The sequence below is a fragment of the Hippocampus guttulatus genome, chromosome 17 (genome assembly GCF_054856545.1).
Source record: "Hippocampus guttulatus isolate MCC_2025c chromosome 17, RoL_Hgut_1.0, whole genome shotgun sequence".
Classification (NCBI taxonomy): domain Eukaryota; kingdom Metazoa; phylum Chordata; class Actinopteri; order Syngnathiformes; family Syngnathidae; genus Hippocampus; species Hippocampus guttulatus.
In genome coordinates, this window is record NC_141277.1 from 2,178,668 (window position 1) to 2,184,667 (window position 6,000).

The following is a 6,000-nucleotide window of genomic DNA, read 5'->3' on the forward strand; positions in this document are numbered from 1 at the left end:
AATTGTCCCGAGGTGTGGGTGAGGGTGTGCATGGTTGTTCGTCTCTGTGTGCCCTGCGATTGGCTGGCTACCAATTCGGGGTGTCCCCCGCCTACTGCCCGAAGACAGCTGGGATAGGCTCCAGCACCCCCGCGACCCTAGTGAGGATGAAGCGGTTCGGAAGACGAATGAATGAATGAATATTCACCAGGGTGCGTTCAAGAGAAAATGAGTTACGTTTTTAGTGGTTTAAAAATCTCTTTTCATCTTCGTATTTCTACAAAAACACAATACAAAAAATTGGAGTTGTCAAAGGCGTAGCACCCATAGTTCCTTCTAACATCCGCCATTGGTCGCTTAAAAGGGACGACAGTTGCAAATGGCCCACGGGCCACAGTTTGGACTCCAATAATGAAGCAAAAAAGAAAATCTTAAAAACGGTGACACGAAAACAAATTTTAGTCGACGGTAAGTAGAAGGCGGGAGGGCGAAGAGGTGTCGTCACAGTAGCCTGGTCACCAACAGCCCGCAGGTAAAAAGTAACTGACCTATTTCCACAAATTACTCTCTGCATGCGTGTGTTTTCCTGACAGGGAAAAAAAATGGGCGGCATAAAGACAGCCCTATCGGTTATCAAGTGACGGAGATGCACTTTTACTCTGAAACAAACCGGAACGTCATCTTGCTGAGGAAAACCCCAGCAGAGATCCATAAGTACCTTTACAATAATATACGGTCAATTTCAGATCTTGTTTTTTTTTTTGTTTGTTTGTTTGGGTTTTTTTTTTTTTCTTTCTGGTCATGAAACTTGCAGATCTCCAGAAATGAAAGTAGAATGCAAAGATTCCAAAAGTTGCAGAATACCATGATGGTCATGTAAAACGGAACCTTGCCGGACACAAATGCACGTGATTGTGTTTAAGAGTCTTCTACGTTTCGTGTTCATTTATCCATTTCATTCGTCATTTGGATTTATTTCACATGTCATTGATGGCGCCCATTCAGTTTTCTTTTTTATTGCCCTAATTTTCTGTAACCGTGTGGTTTGGCAACTTGTGGAAATAGGCAATTAGTGTTTCCTTGCATTGCACAGCGACGTCGTGTCATGCTGGGTGACAATATGACACCCACGCATGCCACTGTCCAAACTTTGCTTTCTGTGGCTTTGGTCCCTGCACACTTCCGCGCGGAGACACCGAGAAACGCAAGTGCAGTGTGAAAAGGCCTTAACACTTGAGAACAACAATGTTCTCAGACTTTTCGAACAAACACACTCTCAACATTTTAGTGTCACCGAAATCATCGTGCACCCTCTGACTCTAAGAAAGCTCTTGAGAGACTTCTAGCGTATGCTCCGCACAATGGACTAAACTGTCGGTGCCCCTCTATGGATGAAATAATCATAAACAATCAAAGTGATAGGAATAATCAATGATATATTTAACCAATGAAAATCAAATATTGCTTTTAAATTGGGGTTCAGCAGAATTATTAAAAAAAAAAAAAAAAAAAAAAACAAGGTCATGAAACAATCTCGAACAAAAATGATGGTAGCCTTTCTATTTTTTCCAGAACATTTTGCATTCAAGTGATTTTGTAACTTTTAATCAGCCACCTAAGGGTGTTTTTAGCTGTGACTTTCCGACACATATCTCTTTCGACAATTCCTCGGTCATCTTGAAATTTCATTGTACCCTGCACGGATTTAAGATGCCCTGTTCCAGATGCAGCAGAATAAATCCAGAACATAATAGATCCTCGTCTATGTTTTTGCAAAAACAGTGTTCTTTTCTTGGCCTGCTTCATTTTTGCGTCTGTGAACAGAGCTAATGTGCTTTGGCAAAAAGGTCCCGTTTTGTCTTGTCCGTCCATCAAGGCATTCCCCCAGAAGCTTTGCGATCGAGGCTCGAGTACCCTGCCCAAAGATGACCGCTCATTGGTCACTTTTGTTTTGCACTTTTTGCAATCGAGGCACAGAAACCCACAGTGAGCTTGGCCCTTGTCCTTGGTTGTTAGATTATTTCCATTTGTCACTAACGACAAATTATACACTCGGAAAATGAGGCGCAGCTGCACAATACAAATATTTCTACTTGTAATGCATTAAGAACACTGAAAGGATAGAAGACAACTGATCATGAGGAACGACGCATAGTCGATTTTGGCTCTATGATTTTTTTTGGGGCGGGGGGGGCAGGGTTCAGAGATGCCTGTCACAATAATTACTAAATCGACTCATCCCTCAACGAGAAAAAATGGACACAATAGGGTTTTTTTTTTCGTCGCAGCAGTAGAGCTAATAATAGTCCATGTAGCATGAATGCTAGCTAGCGCAAACAATGCACGTCGATGGGCTCACAGATCTGAACGTGTCAACGGCGCTCTCTTTGAATAGGTTCACCGATTGTTCAAACCTCTGTGGTTATTCTAAATATTTGATCACCTAATTTAGCTTTAATTCTGCTCATTTGACTCCGCTATCCCTGCTGATGGTTGCCTGCAAAATGAAATCAAACGTCACGTCACCACTCATTGCTTCTATTCATTATCAACGTGTGAATAGGGCAAAGAGTTATAGAACGTGAAAACAAGGTATTCGGGTTTAGTCTGTGTGCCACGTTAACCTTGACAAAGAACAGGAACAAACAGTTATGGTTTGACACCGAACAAAATATGTCTGTCACATCTGGGTCACAGCTGAGCAGCTGAAAATCATCCTTGATAGAAGTTACTGTATAACAAAGCGAGCTGGAGAAGAGAGAGGTCTTGAGGTCTTGAGGCCTTCTCGTGACGTTCCCGATACTGAAAGCAAGAGCTTTGGGAATGGATGTCATGAATGAAATTTGTGATTGCGCATCTTATATGGGCAGTGTTGCCATAGTTTGATCATTTAAGTCAACGACGACTGAGCTATTCACCGAAGAGATGGATTCTGTTCTCATTCTTATTTTTTTTCCAGTGGATCTATAAAACAAAAATTCAGAAATTATCTGGCACTTTAAAAGTTTGGGAATAACATAAGAGAAAAAAGCATCCGTAGCTAAGCGGTTACAAACATTGGCTGCCACTGCGGGGATTCTGGTTCACACCCATGAACCCTGAAATCGCTTCTCCTTGTGTGCTCGCTGTTTTACCTCCTGTGATGCCTTAGATAGAGAGCAGACATTTTGAGAAGAATCTAATCCTGATGAGAATTTAAATTTTGCAGCAATAAGAAATTCCACAATGCCAAAATTCCAGCATGGCGCAAGTTACTGTATACTCTGATTGCACAGTATTCTCAGCCCACAGAAGGAAGAAAAAAAATTCCTTTTGGACTTGCTCCTGGTGGTAGGAGTCATGGCCAGCAAAAGAAAGGAAGAAAAAAAAAACATGTGGGAAGCTGGTGCAGCTGTTTGCTTCAACCACTGGGCCCTCTCCGTGCACTTCAAAATAAAACCTTAGAAAAACACTTTGTGGTTTTCAGTCGTTAGCTGACTGTAAAATTATAAAAGGCCATGCTGTATTGTAAAAATCAGACCGCAGTTGATCTTAGCTCTTGATTCAAAAAGTGGCGGCTGTCGATAAAAGTGCTCAGGTTCAACGTTAAAAACTACAGCTGGCTAGATTGACAATTAAATATGACGTTTCGGTAAAAAATGGAGTGGTTTTGAAAAACGGATACATATTGCATACATAGAAACAAACGTTCTCCTGCAGGGAGGTTTTACAAGTACACAATATATAGGAAACCGCAGAGGCATATTAATCCTTCTATTTCTCTCTCTCACTCTCTCACACACACACACACACACACGAGAGCCGCTCTGCAGTCGCTAACAGTGTGTTTTTGCCAAACACCTGTGTAATCGTACAGCTGTGGAGAATGCTGGGAAAGGACCGGGGGAACTGAACTCCGCACAACTAATACCCTTTGATTCCATCCGGATCACCGAGTGTGCGTAAGTGTGTTGCTGTGTATGCGTGTACAAGTCTGTGTGTAAGTCCATGAGTGTGTACAAGAGTGGTTTTGGAGATCGAGGGGGGGGGGGGGGGGGGCAAAGAGCTGATAAGTGTTGGCTCAATTTATGCGTGTGCGCTCGTGTCCGCCCATGTATGTGAGTGAGCGTGTGTGTTTTTATGTTTGTGTGAGTATGTTTGTGTATTATTCCCCAGTATCAGCATTCTGGAACATTCCTGCATCCTCCCTCCACAGCTGAACTCATCAAGCCCCCCCCCCCCCCTCCGCCCCTCTTTTCTAAAAAGACTCAGACAGTGCACCACAAACAAAGAAGGAGCTGTATTCACAGACCAATCCAAAATTGTGAAAAGTCACGTCGCTTTGTGTACAGTACACAGTACAGTTGATGTTCCTATGAAGACTGTTACTTCGCTGATAAAATGTTCTTCAGGTGTCCATTTTTTTTTTTCATTTACGATGAAGGAGTAAAGCGGCGGTAGCGATGTCTTTATTCAGTGCACCATTGTCGCGCTTTGACGTCCCCTTTAGGCCTGCGGCTCATCTTCATCATCTGTCATTGCTCAGCACCTTTATTCATCCTAATCACGGTCGCCGACACCTTCGCGGTTTCATTGCGATCCAAAGTCATTCTCACAATCACCAATCTCATCAACGTCTTTCGGATCGAGCCAAGAGGTTCTCCAGCATCGCCCGCCATGAGTCCCCACCTCGGAAATTAAAACATCTTTGAGTCATGAATGACACCGTCTGACCGACTCATTGCCTTTATTTGCGCCGTACGTGCGTCACTACGGCAACATCATCGCTATCTCTTATCATCATCATCATCATTTTCTTCGTCGTCATCATCTCACTGTTCATTTGTTGTCATTTTGTATCCAACATGAACGATAAGCTTCATTCCCGCCAATATCCTCTAACTATACGTGTCAATTCTCCAGTACACGTTGCTCTGCTTTGTCTCAATGTTTCAATAAAGCACGGCTGCCCACACCATCCGTTATGCCTGCTGAGTCCACTCTAATAATGATGAAATGGGCAAAGAAAAGACCGAAAATGCTGTTTAACCCAAAGAACGGTTGACTATTTTTACCTCCTCTTAATTTATTGACCTGAAATGTAGGTTGCCGCGCTCGGCTTCAACTTCTGCTGACTGGGCGAGGAGCTCACGAGAGCAGGAACTCAACGCGAAAGATATTGTGTGCATGCAAAGGCCTTAGGATGAAGCATGACGACAAATATGCCGTAAAATTGATGCATCTCACGACCGATAAATTAGGGATTTTTTTTTTTTATCCCACTTTTGTCTCAGTCGGAGGCAAGAGTGGAGGAAGGAATGATGATCGATAGAGGGAGAGAAAGTGAAATGGGGGAGGCCTAAACCTGTCATGAGTTGGATTCCATTACACTCGCGATACATGTAAAATAGACTCACCCGCGCCAATGTCAACGAGGACGCGTCGCTGAAAATTACTGACACATCAATACGTGGTCTGTAGAATGTTCAATTAGCGTTTGTCAACAATGCAGAGGGAACACGCCGACACTTTTAACGGCCCGTGATCCGGTTGCCAGATTTGCTGACGTAATCACCGACCGGGAGGTCGCCACGGAGGATTTTGCCACTGGTGAAGATGCAAAGTCGACCGCAGCTCTCATTGTTGCCAAAGGAGGCAAGAAGAGACGACAAGCAGCAAAAAAGGGAATGGCTGCATCTTTTACGAATGGCTCGGTGGGAATTTAGACTTGAGTCTCGTTGGTCAGCCCGCCCTTGTCCTGTGGAAGAGACTCGTCTTACGACACGAGTAGAATTTTATTTTTTTTTTCCAATTTGAGGCGCCGCGACCTCGACGCAACCCTTAATTCGGCGGTTTCCACCCCTCATCACGTACATAATGAAAGGGTTTGGTGATGGTGCACTGTGCCCTGCTAAGCGCAGTGTGAAAAGGGCTTCACAAAAGCACAGAAATGTAACCATCGCAAGTATGTCTGCTTCTGCTTCTGCCGCACGACTGAGAGTTGCACATTTGCAGTAGAACAAGCCACGGTGAACTCGCCGT